The sequence below is a fragment of the Apis florea genome, unplaced genomic scaffold (genome assembly GCF_048593485.1).
Source record: "Apis florea isolate Af1SG1 unplaced genomic scaffold, ASM4859348v1 contig_3367_pilon, whole genome shotgun sequence".
Classification (NCBI taxonomy): domain Eukaryota; kingdom Metazoa; phylum Arthropoda; class Insecta; order Hymenoptera; family Apidae; genus Apis; species Apis florea.
In genome coordinates, this window is record NW_028256746.1 from 3,091,631 (window position 1) to 3,108,046 (window position 16,416).

Here is a 16,416-nt window from a genome sequence, read left to right on the forward strand (position 1 = left end):
TCTCTCTCTCTCTCTCTCTCTCTGGTGTAGAGAAGTTCTGGTAGGAAAACTTATCACTCTTTTCATTGTTTCTCGTGTTAAATCTCGTTGTTGTTATATATAAAAGGTAATTACTTAATCGTAAATTATTTATATCGATGAGAAATCGAAAATTATTAATCACGTTAAATGTTTGTTCGAAAATAAACATTGTGTATTATTCGTAATCGTTTTTAAATTCTTCAATTTTTCGATTTCGCGATCGAGAGAGAATTTTTTTTTTGAAAGAAGAAGACACGATTCGTAATTGGTTAAATTGGTTTGACTAGAAACATCATCGAAGTTTGTAATGGCGACAAGTGAAAGCAACGCTTGTTGAAAATACGTAGCATAATGATCGTTAAGTAAGCCTTCTCGATTCGCTCTAACGATCGCGCTTCCTCTCCTGTCTGTTCTTCAACGTTCCCGTTTTCGCGACGTACGCAATTTCTGGCACGTTTCATCATCGAATCGATGTCGATCCTTTTCCTAACGTTCAAAAACGTTCGTGATTTCATAGAGGAATACGTGGATAACGTTATGCCTCGTGGAAGATTAATTATTTGCGCGAATATTATCGAGATTCTGGGCCAACGTCCAACGGGCAATAACGACATAAACGTGGAGGCCGAAATAGCGTTTAGGCGAACTAGAAAAGCAAACGACATCCAGAAATAGAGAGAAACGGTCAGCAGGCGTCTGTAATCGTTCTCTTATTTACCCGATCGATGCAAATTGGAAAGACGTGAAAATTGACGAGAAACGATAAAAGTGTCGTGTTTTTACGCGATATATTACGCGGTGTGTGTATCGCGTATAAAAAACACGGCGAAGGAAAAGGGATAAAATGGGATAAAGAAACTCAGCCGGTAATTCTTTTCTTATTCCATTGTCCACTCTGTCTGCCGCGCAACATGTCACACAGTTTTCGTTTAATTTCCCGTGATCTTATTCAACGGAAATCTCTGCTCTGTTCAAATAGAGAGCTAACGATGCTCGACGATAGTGTACGACTTTAATATGTCGCGCAAGTACGGACAAAGCGGGCGGTGGTTCGCGGTACATACAAATTGAAAACGCGGTATTAAGAGACGGACATTTTAATATGAATACCCGGCGCCCACGTAATCGAAAAATTAATAACGCATCGCGAGTTAGTCCTTTCCGCGGTGCACTTTATAAAGAGGGAGAGACACACCGTGTAAACGTACGCGCAAACACGGCCTTCTGTTCCCCGCCTCGCAATGTAATTTAATCAGCGGCCCGTCTAATTTGAGAATTAATAATAACCCGTTACTAATATTTGAACTATAAGCGTGCGAGCGTGCGAGCGTTCGTATACTCTTGGTGGCCGCGGCCTGGCCCGAAACAAAGGTTAATGGCGACTTCATACAAAGTCCAACGATATGGCGTCGTCGCGATGCGAAAGTACGACGCGGTAATGAAATTACAGTAAATAACACAGGGAGCGTAAGGGTGAAAAAGAGAGAGGGGAGGGGGTTGGGGGGAGAGAAAGCATCGGAGAGAAATAGAAGAGAGAAAGGAGAAAAGCAATGCGCGCATGGGCCCGGTAATTTCGCTCGGAACTGGCGAGAGTCCCTGGCCGAGTATTCGTTCGGAAGCCATTTTCGCGTTGCTTCGTTTCGTCGTCTCTTTGGCATCGCCTTTTGGTCCGCGCTCTCCACCCCTCCTCTCGTTCCCAACGATCCTGCCTCTCCTTACGCGCGCAAAGCCCCGACCTTTTTCCGTCTTTCTCCCTCCGTTTCAGAACGAGGCGGATTGCAGGTGTCTGGTGCCGTGCTGTGCGGATCTCTATCCTTCCGTCTCTGTCTCTTTCTCCCAAGCCCGTTCGTCCTCTTCTCTTTCGCGTTGTTTCTGAAGCGCGCGCGACCGAGCGTAAGGGGATAGAGAAGGATACCACGATTCGGTGGTGGAACGGAGAAAAGAGAGAATCGAGCGCGTCTACGGCTGCGAGAAGAAAGGGCGGGGAGAGGGGAGAGACGCTTCGGGCAAAAACGTAGCGCGGAGATGGTGTCGTTGCTCGTGGACCGTGGCCGAAGAACGCCGAGCCGAACGCCGTCGTCGTCTCCTCAACCCTTCGGCTCGCGTCGTTTTTCCCCCCGTCCCTGCGAGCAAAAAGAGACACGCTGTGCTCGAGAGAATCCACCGAATGTTATTTCGCCTCCCGTTTCAGCAGGACCTTACAAGCAAGGGGAACGTATCGAAATTCGAGAACTATCGGGAAATTTTGTTTCGATGCTATTGTGCTCGAATCGCGATGCGAAACCTGCCTTGTTTCGAGAACAATTTTTATATACGCGCCCTCCATCGTTTCACTAGTTTCCGATTCTCCTCTGTTTTAACTGCAAACTTTAACTTTTTCCTCCCAATTAGTATCGTAAAAATCGATTAATCATATTTTCGATAACATCGCGTTTGTTTTTCCTTCTTTCTTTCCTTTCATCGCCTAGGTAAACGAGCGGGAATAAAAAAAAGGTCTGTTACGAGTTGTGATATTATGCTAGCTTATGCTTCGCAGTGCCGGATAAATAAAACACCGCGAACGTTAATACAGTTTTTCTCAATGGCAGATTGGCAAGCAACGTCGAACTGCCTGAGATCGTGACCAAAGAATGCAGCCTCGACTCGTCGAACATCTCCTCCTACTCTCTCTCTCTTCCTTTCTTTCGTCAGTGTGTTTCGAGCGAAGCTACCGGCAACGGCCAACGATGTACGCCGAAAAACTTATTCGATCTTTTGTTCTTACGCCTTTTTTTTTTTTTTTTTTTTTTTTTTTCTAAACGGAAACGTTTCTTTGAAAGAATTATCCCTTCCTGGCTGCAAAATCTGCAAAATCAATAGTAAAATATGTATTTTTATTTACTTTATATGGCGTAAATGCAAAATTCTATGTATCAAAATTAATTCGCAGATTGATAGTGAGATTACGAATATAAAAATGAATAAAAAATCGAAAAATATTCGGCAAAATCATCTTGATAAACTTGTTATTTATAAACTGCTAGCTGGAAATATTTCAAGCGGGTCTGTCTATCTTTTTTTCTCTTTCTTATTCTCCCCTCTTTCGATTCCACAGAGAGGTTAGTAGGGAGGGACGAAGACCTAAAGTGACTTTTATCGAACGGAGGACATTCTTCTCGTCTTCGAGTCACTCGTCTCTTTTCTATCTGTCGTTTTCCTTTTATTTTATTTATCATTTTTTTTAATCCTTCCCGATAAATCGATATTACCACACCACGACGATGTTAACTCTCTAGAAAATTCTCGCCATATTATACTCCTCGAGATATCGTATTAAAACGATACAACCGACCTCTCTCGTCTCGATTCGAGCTCGTCTCCTACGAACGATTTCCGAGAAATTTTCGATTTTTACGTTTCCGTTCGACGAATCGTTTAGCTTATAAGTCTCATTTAGGGAGGACGTTAATTCCACGTTTTCGCGATGGTAAGAGGCCCCGAAACGGTCTATGATTTCGCTAATTCTACGATAGGATAATTGTGTAATTACACGGCGGGCGTGCGGCGTGTTTAATTGCGCTGCTTGCGCGAGGCAGAAAAGGATGGAAAAATGTTTTCCATCGGTGAAAACTGAAGTGAACCGGGAGGGGGGGGAGGGGAGGGAGAGATACATCAGAATCCCCTTGAATATAACCGCGTTTCCTTCGTGAATTAAATTACGTCCCCCGAGTAATTGCGTTGCGTTCACAACGCGCATATGTCCTCCACGCGACCATTATAAAACATATCGCTCCATTGCTATCTCGATATCTTAATAATTTGCACAATCTCTTTCCCTCGGCTCGCCTAATTGCCCGATGGGATCTGGACTCTCTCTCCCTTTCTCTCCCTCCCTCTCTCTTTGTTTCCACGCTAACGGATCGTGTCTCTCGTCTGCCGCGGTTCCGCTTCCTCTCCTCGTGCAGTGATTAATGGCGCATTACGATACACCATTGCTAATACGTTTTTCGATTCCGTGAACCATGTATATTTCTCTCCGCATCCTATAGAAATCGACCGATTCCATTTACACGGTCTCTTAACGGGATTTAACGGTGCTCTTTGTCGCATAATTAACAAGAGTTCACTGTGAAACGAAGATAAAAGAGGAGGAAGTTGCACGGAAACCATGATGAACGTATGAAATTGCCAGACACTTAGGCTCACGGCCCGTGTGCGTTCTAATTGTAGCGTGAACTGAAATACTTGCCCCCGAGTTTTGCTCGCGCCCGTTCAACGTTTTAATGCCGACGTTTTAACGATCCAACGTCCAACGAGCATGCACCTGGAGCATCGTCGATTGTAGGCTTGTGGGAAACCATCTACGATTGACTGAAATACGTATATTGAAATATGGCCGTTTCGATATGCGGTTTCTCTTTCTCTCTCTCTCTCACTCACCTTCTAACGTGTAACGGGTGACTAAATCCGACCGCCTCGGTACCATATTTATACCATATATTATCGACGGTTAAGTCGGTTATTTATGATTGCGCACCTGCAACGCTATGAAATTTTTAATATCATTATGGTAACGGTACGCCGTGATTGATACCACAACCGTATTAATTACAACCGCCGCATCGTATCGTATCTGTGTACGTACGAGCACAAGGGGGAGGGGAGTGGAAAATCTTGGAAAAGTTCAATCGACTCTTCCCCGCCCCCCTCCCCTGCTCGCAACTCATTTCGCCCGGCTACGATCGCGTTACCGTTTAATCGATGACTACAATAACGATCGCTTGTTATACATACACCGGGCCTCTCTCCCTCCCCTCTCCCTCCCCTCTCCCTCGGTTCAATCAGCCTCGAAACAGATAGGATCGAACGGTCGCACGCCCATTATTCCAATCTCGTATTACCATACGAAAAATATACGAAATATACGTTTCGAATTCTTTATATATCCCTTTGTATACGAACCGAGCCGTCTTAACCCAAGACTTCCTATTCACCACTAAGTGAATATTTCCATTTTCTTCTAACTAGAAGAATGTCGAACTTTTACTTATTTACTTACTCTTTAATTTTAACTTCGCCCTCGACGATCGACTTACGATCGTTATGTGGAATTCGGCATTGTTCGTTTATTGCATATCGGTATATAAGATACGCACGCTCAAGGATTAAAGAAATTCGCACAGGTTGAGAAAAATGCTCGTTTCAAAGATATCCCTGTCTCTCGTCCCACGCCCTTGCCTTACAACCCGGTTGTACTTTCCGCGTCCCACGCGCAAAGTACTTTTCGATTTACGCGCTCGTGTTTAAGCGAAACGTTCGAGGCCTACCGATAATTGTATAATATAACGAAGCGGCGGGCCTCGAGTCAGCGAGAAGAAGCGAGAAAGAGGTTGGAGAAAGAGCGGCGCGATGAGGAGAAGGATGGAGGAGCGTATAACGGGTGGCCGGATCGTAGCTCCTCGCGTTTCCCTTCTCTCAACTCGCGGTGGGTCATTCGGTTATTTATGGCCTCGTAGTTGGCAGCAGCGCGGGGTTTGAACGATGGCGGGCGAGGGGTTGCTACGTAGCAGCAGGCCAACGCTGCGCTTTGATGCCGCGAAAGGGGGAGGAGGGTGGGTAGCGATTTCAGGGAGGTGGCAGAGGCTCGCTCTTTACGTGTGTGTGCTGCGCGACCCAAGAGCGAGCGAGCGAGCGAGCGAGAGAGAGAGAAAGAACGAACGAACGAACGAACGAACGAAAGGTAGAGGGAGAGTTGGCCAAGCTTGTACAGCGTGTGTAGCGAAGTCTATAAAGGAGCGCTTTATTGATCTCAGTTTGAACGCACGCTAGGATACCGATATAGTCCCCTGACCGCGCTATAACGCCGCACACCGAGCAAGGGGAGAGTTCTCGAGATACAGGGTGTGTCTGATGGTGTGGCCGGTAACCGATTTCTTCGCAAACGCGTGGATAATGGCGAGGCACGAATCCGGTTGTCGTCAAACTGGCCTGCGTGACTGGCTCCCCCCAACGAGCGCGCTAAAAATTACCGTACCGTCGCGATCTCAGCGCTCTGCCTCGATCACGTGCTCGCTCTCCACCACGAACGGCTATCGGGTTCTGGTTGCACGCCGGCCTCTCTCCGCGCCGGGAATCCGCTGGTCGATAAGACGTGGCTGATAATTTTGCGCCAACCTTTCGCGACGATATCGGAATTCAGCTGTCGGATATAATATTAGCCGGTGATATCGCGTTCCATCATCTCTCTCTCCGCCCGATTTATTATTATTATTATTGTTGTTGTTGTTGTTGTTATTACTGTTATTATTGTTATTATTGTTATTGCCGTTGTTGTTGTTGTTGTTGCGTCCGCGTGAAAACGACGCTCGATTTTTTCCCACTTTTCCAGTTTTCGAAGTTACGTTTTTTCCAACGATTCTAGGGGGACAGAATTTCTCTTACGAAAGGGGAAAAAAAATCTCTTCGACTCTTCGGATCGATACTGTTATTCCGTCCAATATTTCAATTTTCGAATTCGATTCGCTCGCTACTCGACGAGGCTAGATTTACTTTCGGATCGAGCAATCGCGCAGAATCGAAAGTATATCGGCGACTCGAGATCAATAAAGAATTTCTGCTGATCGGAGTGCACGGAGAATAGGACGATCCGATGATTCCGAGTGTATATAAGGTTGCTACTTGGCACCCTGTTTGGTTACGCTTTCACACGTTGATAGGAAAAATTGATGCGGTCGAGTTGAAGCAGATTCGAAGTGCGTTTTATGCGCAATTTAACGATAAAATTAAAATCGCATTCCGTGTAAACGGGTTGTAAATTTATTAACGCAAAATTTCGGAAAAATTTCAATTTCGTAAATTTGTCGTGTCGTGCCGATAATACTCGTTCAAGATCGAGATAAACGAATAGGCGTAATCGCAAAGTGAAATCGACATTTATTAACATTGTGCAGTTATCGAGTGACAGAATTTGTGTCTCTGCTCGTTCAAAAATTGGAAAAATGAACAACACTTTTCATGTTCACACGGTGCAGAGATTTTTCTAAACCCCATACTCGTAGGGAACACTTTGTATAAATACCAGCATTTGCATTGTCGTGGCTAGCCGCAACGTATATATATATACGAAACGAAATTTCTTTTAACGTCATCGCTATACATATACTTTCTTAATCCGCTTCTTTTTCCGCCACGATTAATAATTTATACAATATCCCTTCCCCAAATATTTCTACGATTGGAATTTAAAGCGTACTTGCATCGTATCGGGGCGGAATTTGAAGAATTTTCGCTCGATTACGCGCATTATAGAGGGCATACGTGGCCGATACGTGGCAAAAGTCGAGCCGTTTCAGGTCGTTCCGTGGGACGTAGTCCGCGCTCGAATTACGCGCCTTGTATTTCGTTTCTTGCGCGATCGCGCGACCGAAAAATGCGCGCAGTTTCTCCCGGCTCGCCTTCTTTCGCAACCGTTGTATCGCGTGTATGCGCGGGCAAGAAACGATACCAGGCCCCCATACGATACCGAGTTCTCCATCCTAAAGGCTACTATTCCGTTTTACCGAGACGAAAATCACCTTCTTCGTTATATATATATATATATATTCTCATCGATCTATACACACACGTACATAAGAAAATTGATTTTTATCGCGATATCGTTGTTAAAAAGGACGAAAATCGAAAACGATACTTCGATATTTCGACGGTCTTCTCGATATCGTTCGCGGAAAAACTTCATATAGGCGTTGTGGAATTTATCGGTGTTAATCCATACGATATCTACGTTCGTCGATAACGCGTTTCCAATACCGCGTAACCGGCATAAATATCAGAAGAGACAGAAAGAGAGGGGGAGAGAGAATTCTAGATTCTTACGTATCTGGTCTCGTGGAATTTCTCTGTTCGTCGATTTATTCGAGTTCGTGGAAAGATCGAACAGGTTCCCGAACGAGGTATAATATAAGTTCCCATTTCGTTTTCTCCCCGTCACGTTTCTTCGAAGTTGTACAAAGCGATTGTTTAACGCGCACTACCGACGTTGCGTTAATTTATGACAGATCTATGGCATTTCGCAGCGTGGTGGCCGGCATCGACACCATTCCATCGAGTCGCGCGAACCTTCATATAACGCTATAATAAACGGCGGCTGTCGGCTCGTTTATATCGTGTCACGGTCAAAGCTTGCGAGGGTCAAAGACACGGCTCGGCGAATTGCCACTGTAAGGCATTACGTGGGACACGTACACGGGTTGCGAGGACGCGAAAACAGCCGTCGTCACGCTTCTCCAACGTTGACGCGATTTGGAAACGCGGTGTTGCCACGAGATAAACGAAAACGTCCATCCAGGGGAGCACCTATATCCTCCATCTATATCTATACATTCTTTTCCAACGTCTTTCGCCTCGAGAAGACCGACCGCGGCAAAATATCGAGAAAATTAATATTTTATCATCCCCCCCGACTCGACTTCTAATTTCGTTCGTGCGACCGACCGACCGATCGATTTTACCCATCCCTTCCTATTTTGGAAACCTGGATGGAACGTAACCGTGTATGGTTATCCCGTTCCTCTCGAGTATAAACGATAAATCAAGCGACGAGTCAGCAAAAAGTCTCGTCGTTTAAACGCGCCGCGTCCGTGCGTTGTAATTCGAGGGAATTACGGAACGGCAGGTTGCGCTCATTACGGATTAATAATTTATTTCGGGACCGTCTGTCTCATATTGGAAAGCAATTGTCGCGGGGTAAAACAAAGCGCTTCTCCCCCCCTCCTTTTTTTTTTTTTACTCCCATCGCGAACGCGGCGCACAATTATTCGAGTGTTTTACTCCCGCGTATAATCGCGCCCACCTCGCGAATTAAAACTATCCCTGGACGACGATAATGCCTCCTCCACGCAGCTGCTGACCCTTGAACAACCCTTCTGCGGAACACAATATCCGTAATGTTGCGTATTTTAATTTTTTCAACTCTCGTGAAAATGTTTCGACGATATTTTAACGGTCGAGCGATCGATATCTTATCTCTATACTTCCTATTGTATTTATATATATTTATATTTATATATATATATAATAAGTGGAAAGAATTATATAAAGAGAGTATTCTCTTTATAGCCAATTTCGATATAGCCCGATCTTTTCCTCGTTTTCGAAAATCGTACGCGACGAATGACGTATTACACGCGAGACGATGGCGCGAATCGTGACGTAATTAACAACTGTCGTAGACGAGTGATAAAGGGTTGGCGCGGGGGTCGAAACTGTGCCAGGATGTGGTTAAATCTTTAAATTGGGCATTCTTCGTAGGCGATCTTTTTGAGATATATGAATATATATATATATGTATATATATATATATATATATATACATATACATGGAGAAACATGGCGGTACGGGGTACACCGCGATAAAAATAAATTACGCGATATTTTCCGCTATTCGTCCGCGGGGACATAATATATCGTGAGCGCCGGGGGTGGATTTCTCGGGTTACAAATTCTTTATCAAATGCGATGTTGTTTTATTCCGACGTCACTGGAGCAAATCAATGGGCAGACAAGGATTAAAAACCAACGACGTGTCCCGTCATACGTGGAAGGATGGAAACGAGATTCTTCTAATTATTCTTCCATCGATTATACGTGATAAATAAAACATCGTATTTATTAAAACGAATTTATTGAAACGTTACGAAGAAACGCGCCGCTTCGTTTTACTTCGATAATCGCTTCACGATCAGAGTTTCCAATAAAATTCACAGATGTTATGTCGTTGTATCTCGAGATCGAGATGCCGTCTCGAAATGTCCAGGTTATTACGCGAACGCGGCGGAAACGGCGAAAAAGCGTAACGGAGTTGGGAAGCGGTGTCGAAAGCGCGATGCTTTCCACGGAAATTACGCGTAAAGAGTTTGCCAGAATATGTTCGCGAGAACGATCAAAGCTTTTGGTGGGAGGGGAGGGGAGGGGAGCGATTGGTCCGCGTCGTAACAGGATCGAAATTCGTCGTATCGATCGATCGTTCCGTTTGTCAACTTTTTCATTCGACTCGATACGTCGTTTCGCGCCCGTTACTTTATCGCCGGCCCCATTATCATATATTTGTAGGTCGGGGCGAGACAAACGGATGGACGATGGCCGATTATGCGCCCGTGAAACTGATCTACGCGGCGTGTTTGTGCACGCGCGCAAAACCTGATTGCTCTAACAAGCGAACAACAAGCGATTTGACCGATATTATATATACACGGCTATCTATATATGTGCCGGCGTGCCTGTGTGCGCGCACGTGCACCACAACTGTGATTACACATGTAACCCCGTTGTATTCATTCATAAGTTTCGTATTCGTGAGAGAAACCGTGTTAACATGTGTGCGAATTGCGAACAACGATCGATTTGTAACCCACCGAGGTTTTATTGGATCATCAACTTGGTCTGTCATATTTTTTTTCCTCTCTTTCTCTCTCTCTCACTCTCTCTCCTTCCATTCTTTTTTGGGGAGATGACGAGCAATGATTTATCGATAGTTTTCGCGTCATCGGAACAGAACGGTTATATACGCGAGTTTCGAGGTATCAAAGTTATCAACAATGCGAATAATTCGACGGAAATCATGAGAAAAACGCGCTATCGCGTCCCCTTCTGGCGGTTCTCGCTTCCGTTTTCCTATGGTCGCCTTATCGCCGCTGTTTATTTATGGAAATCATCGTTTCCATATGTATACGTAAGAAGTTTTCTCTCTCTCTCTCTCTCTCTCTCTCTCTCTCTCTCTCGCGATTTTGCAGTTATTCGTGGTCAGGATTAATTATCATAATCCTGTCGCGTTTCCCGCGACGAACACTTCTAGCGTTGACTTAACGGACCAGAGTGTATAAATTCGAAAGACTTCCTGGATCTCGTTACTACTTTTCTCATTTACCTTATCGCGATTTCCACTCGCGATAGGGGCCGATCCTTTCTTTCTCGAGTTTCTATTCCAACTTTATTAAACGATCCCTCGATCGCTTTCTTTAGGGATTCGATGACGATAATAATTTCCTTCTCGAATATCTCGCGTGTTCCCCTTTCACGCGAATGTCAATTACCGATCACCGACCGTGTTAACGACGGTATCGATATCCACTTCGTAACTCGACGGACCATTAATTCCAGCTTTTTCTCCTATATATATATATATATATATACTCGATCTTATACCATCGACATTATTTTCTCGAAAACTCTTTCACGAAACACCAGGTTCGAGCTCATCTCCGTCCTTTCCTCGCGGCGTTCCTCGTGCGTCCCGTCCATCATTTTCTCGTATTATTAATTATCCGAGGCTCCTTTATCCGGCGCATCGAAACTTTTGGCGCTGCTCGCGAAATGGTGGAGAGGAGAGGCGGGAAGAAAAAGGAAGGGAAAGGAGAAGCTTTTAGGCCCGTTCTTCCGGTGCAACAACCCGGAATGCCTTCAGATCTCGTCCGCAAACGACGTCCGTCTTGAACGTGTCGGTACGTTACGGCCCATATCTCGTTCCCCTTAAGCCCCGCGTTCCATCCCCCGATATACCAATTCCAGCCAGCGCTTTACGATGGAACGCGAACTCGCCTCTGCCGAGCCTTTCTCGTGTCTCATATACGCCGGGACACACCACGGAACGGGCGGGAGGATCGGTCGCGAGAAGGACGCGAAAACCGAGCAGGTGAGTTGAACGGAGACGGAGAAGGAGCGGGCCACGGTGGAGAGAAAGAGACGACGGGCGGGGGAAGGGAACGATGGGCGAGGCGGCGAGGCCGGGGAAACGTGGAGCGGAGGAACCGGGCCGTGGAACGTGCACGCGAGAAAGAGAGCTACATCTACACATCTACGCGGTTCCACACGTACACACGGTCGCGCGCACACGGACGCAGAACGAGAACCGATGCGGCTGTCGCGAGGAAGAAGAGCGGAGACGGGGACGGGGAAGGCGGCTGGTTGGAGTGTCAGGAACGAACCCAGAGGGGGACAGAGGGAGAGCGGCAGCACGAACGAGCTCGGCGACGGACGGTGCGAACGTAGAAAAGAGAAAGAGGGAGGGAGAGAGATAGAGAGAGAGAGAGAGTGAGCGCGCGCGGTGGGCGAGAAGGATGACAGAGGGAAGGACGAACGCGAAGCGAATCGAGAGAAGGAGCGTAAGCGAGAGAGGATCGAGAGACCGCGTATATATGTAGTACGTGCACCGCGAACGAAGAAGAAAGAGGGAACGAGAGCGCGGCAGAGGCGCGGAAGGGCACGAGCGAGAAAGAAGTATCGTAGCGTAGCGCGGAGAGGAACGGGGGGATACGGGCAGATAGAACTCGAAGAGTAGTAGCGCGTGCTCACAAACTCAGCCAGCGCCTCTCGCAGAGCGTGTGTCTCCCCGCCTTCCTCCGCCTCTCCGCTTCTGATGCCGGTGCTACGCTCCTTTCCTATGCTCTACTACGCGTTCGTCGTCATCGTCGTAGTCGTCGTCGTAGTCGTCGTCGTAGCGTCGTCGTAGTCGTCTCTTGGCCCCGCCGCGTCCGTCTAACCAACCTCATCCCACCTTGCCTCCATCTCCTCTTCTCTTTGCCTCCGCTTCTGCCGCGCTCTATCTCGGTCCGCTACGCTTCTCTCCCGGTCCACCCACCGACCCACGAAACCGCTCGTTCCCAACTCACCCCACGTACACCGCCGGCTCTCTGTCCTTATTACTCGCCTCTGCACCATTCTCTCTTTTTCTTGCCCCCATGCTTTCTTTTTTCCTTTTCTTTTCTCCCACAACCTTTCTCTCTACCTACTACGGTTATGCTCTTCTCATTTATACGTCGACTTCTTTCTCCGCTCTCTTCTATACGGAGAATAGTAGCGAGGTACGAGAAAGAAAGGGGAAAGAAGTTCTTTTCTCGCGTTTTCCCACCGACTTCTCTTCGTTTCGTTTTTTCGAACTCGCGGCTTTCGTTCCCCCCCTTCGAGCAGTCCCCCTTCAGCCTGCCACGACCTCTCTGCGTCGTATCACGTTCGGCGGGTGCAGGTAGCATAGGCGGCCAGAGCAGGCCGACACGACAGCCAGCTCTCCGCGATTATCTTTTGTCCGATCGTATATACACATATACACACCACGCACATACGTGCGCGTGTGCACGTCGCTACACCACCGATCCGTGTGTTTGTTTGCGCGCGGGATGAAAACGCGAGCGCGAGGCACACGCGATGGATACACGTAGTACTCGGTTCAGTCTCTCTCCTCTATGCGTCTGTCTTCTTCCACTGTGTCGCCGTATACTCGTCGTTCGTATTCCTCGTTCCCTTGTCATTGTCGTCGTTGCTTCGCCTCGTGTGTTCGTCGCTCTCCCCGTGTATGCGTGTATTCGCGAGTCCCGCCGCGCGCCGCCAGCGTAGCGCCGCGACGGCTAGAACGACGAGCTTTATATTATCGTCGCTCCCGGCGATGCCGCGCGTAACACGGGAACCAGTAACGGTCTGCTCTCCTCGTTAGAGCGACGGAGAAAGATATCGAATGGGGGAGAGCGAGGGGGGTTGGGAGGGAAAGAGAAAGAGTCGCGATGGGAAACAGAGAGAAAGAGAGAGAAGGAAGGAACGCGGCGAGTCTGGAATTTTGCGCAGCTCTGCGGGTCTCGATGGCCGGGAATATGGGTATTATCGGTGGGATGCTTTTTGAAACTGTGGCTCGTTTGCTTCTCTTTCTCCTCTCACTCCGCCTCTACCTACTACCACCTCCACCTGCGCCTCCTCCGCCTCCTCCTCCACCGTTGCTCCGCTCTTCTAGAAGGTTGTAATTATTTGCGCGCCTGTATGTGTGTGTAGGCGCGTTACGCGGTCGCGTAGCTCGATACAAAAGTAACGCTGTCGGGCATGCGGCAAATCGACGGTTCGCCGACTCGGGATCGGTTCCGTGCTCGTACATCTGCTCGTGTACGTACGGTATATACACTGTGCCCGGTAAACGAGATTTATGCCCGAACGAATCTTCATACCGCGTTATACGTGTGCTACGCGGATGGCTTTTGGCTGAGCCGCGTCTGCGCATGCGCTCGCGTACACGCGTGGACCCCGTCGGTAATTACAGGGAATATCGCTTTGGTGTTTAAAGCGCGCTCTAAACCGAGACAACGCTAACCGAACGGTACTTTACGAAGACCTTAAAACCACGGGACATACCGAGAACTATAAATAAGGCGAGGCGCGCATACACACGCGTGCCTGCGTGCCCAACGCGCGCGTCTTTATAGATAGTATACTCTTACAGAGAAGCGAGCGCTAATTGTGGAAATTACACTCTTGCTCGAAGGTTTCCGAGTACTTTTCAAAAGTCTCGGGGTTCCGTCCGAGTAGGATGGAGCCGAGACTGCTATACCTGCACGGACGCGATCATCGAATGGAAGTACGGTTTTGAACACGTTCAGGCTGAGAACACACTGACAAGCAGATTTAGCGAAGAGTAACGCGCGTTTGCTCTCGTTCTCTTCGCTTTTGCCAGTCTGTTCCACTCGCTACGCTATGATTTACTATCGCGCCGTTACTCGGTGCACACTCAGCGCACGTTTCTATTTGATTCCAGGAGTTGGAGCGACCGAAGGGAGTCCTTAAGAGGTTCCTGCGCGATGTCGACGTCATACAGGGTAAGTTTATTCGAAATTTCGTTCGTATATCCATCGTGTATCTCGAGTCGACTGCGAGAAAATGGGTCGTAATTGTGTAATTTCGCGATGAAATACAGGACCCAATTATCCGAATAAACATCAAGGCTCGAGGGATTAGGCCATAACCGTAGCTATTTTACATTTTAATCGAAAATTTCAATCTTATAACGAGTCGATTCGTATTACGAAAGCTTAGCTTGCCGATTAAAGCGGTATCCAAGCCTACTCCAGTGAACGTCGAAAATTTGACTATCCTTATGTTAACGACCGCTGCGAGACGATCGGATTAAGTTTATCAGATGTTTCTCGATGGATACTTAACACGTTAACCACGGTGAACTTCGCGATAACGGTTTTCCATGCTTCGTTTGTTGCGTGTAAATCACCCGTTCCGTGGCCACGTATAATTTGTACGTTATGTGCTCGACACTCGGGCAACCCTTTCTATGACTACTGTTTCATCGTTCGTCTCTCGCAAACGCGTAAGTGTACGAGTGCGCGCGCGCGTACACACACACACACACGTATGCGTGTATGCGCGAGTGCGAGTAACGAGAACTCCCCTTCTTTAACAGCGCAACCTCGTTATCTGTGCGAGAAAGCTCGATTATGTCGTTTCACGCACCAATGATCGTTTTGGATTTCGGATCGATGCGCGTCGAGGGATGGGAGCGTAGACCTGGTTCGAATTAATGTTAGGATATTTTGTCGGCAATTAACGAAAGTGGAAACTTCCCTTCCCCGTTCGACGACGACACGATTCTCCAATTTCGTCAACGTTTCTCGCGGACGTTAGTTTCTTGATAACAAAGTTGGAAAATATTTTAGAAGATTCCTCTTATTAAGCGTCGCAATAATAAATCGATAACAGCGCCGTATCGTTTACTTTTTAACTTTATTTTTTTCCAGCTGTGTGGATCTTTCGAAAGTCGATCAAAAAAAAAAAAAAGCGTAAGAAGAATTTTAATCGAATCTATCAATTAATTCCGTCCGACGCGTCTCTCTTTCCAGATAAATGGTTAAAAATCTAGAGATGAAGAGAAAAGAAAAGAAAGGAGAGATAAACTGGAATACTCTATTCGCACGATATTACGTTCAGCGGGCACGTCGAATTCCCGCGAGTCGAATAATTTGTTAGCGGATGACGTCAACGGACAGTTCTGTTTCTTAGGCGGCACACACGTACGCGACGTATGTACGGACACCGTGATCGCTGCCCGCGCATGCTGCACCTTGCGCATGGAAATGTAGAAACGGCCCAACGTGCTCGCGAACTCGTCGTCGCTTGGAATGAGTCAACTCGACGCGTTTCTTCAACGACTCCGGATTCCTCGTCTCGCTGATCGAACCGTTCCACCTACGCTTGCTTTCTCCCTCCCTCTCTCCCCTCCACTTTCCATTTTTCTCCCCCTATCTTGCTCCCTACATTCGCCACTCGGACGCTGCTTCCCCCTTTTCCTCGAACGTTTACTCGAAGCCTAGAAGAACGCCTCGACGCATAAACCACGCGATCACGTATATACGTAGTAGTAGTAGTAGTAGTATCCTACCTTCCCACGTCCGTCATCCGTGGCTTTCCTTTTTATCGGGGAATAAGCGGCCGGAAAAGAAAAGAAAAAAAAAAGGTTAGGTTTTCGCGACGAGCCTCGCGTCCCGTCCCACCGAATTTATGACGCAGATAACTCGGGCTAAGTACGATCTCAACCGACTGGAGGGGCGTAAAATATTTTATGGTTACAGTAAATTTTATCGGTTTATATCTCTGCTC

At 47.2% G+C, this 16,416-nt stretch overlaps 1 protein-coding gene across 8 annotated transcripts in view; it reads left to right on the forward strand.

The window, feature by feature from the left end:
- LOC100866165 (bromodomain adjacent to zinc finger domain protein 2B) overlaps positions 1-16,416 on the forward strand; it is a 136,623-nt gene that overhangs the window by 16,106 nt on the left and 104,101 nt on the right. For all 8 annotated transcript variants that reach the window (XM_086911992.1, XM_086911994.1, XM_086911997.1 and 5 more), the window contains exon 2: positions 14,567-14,627. The gene's annotated coding sequence lies outside the window, so the exon portion shown is untranslated. The remainder of the gene's footprint in view (positions 1-14,566; positions 14,628-16,416) is intronic.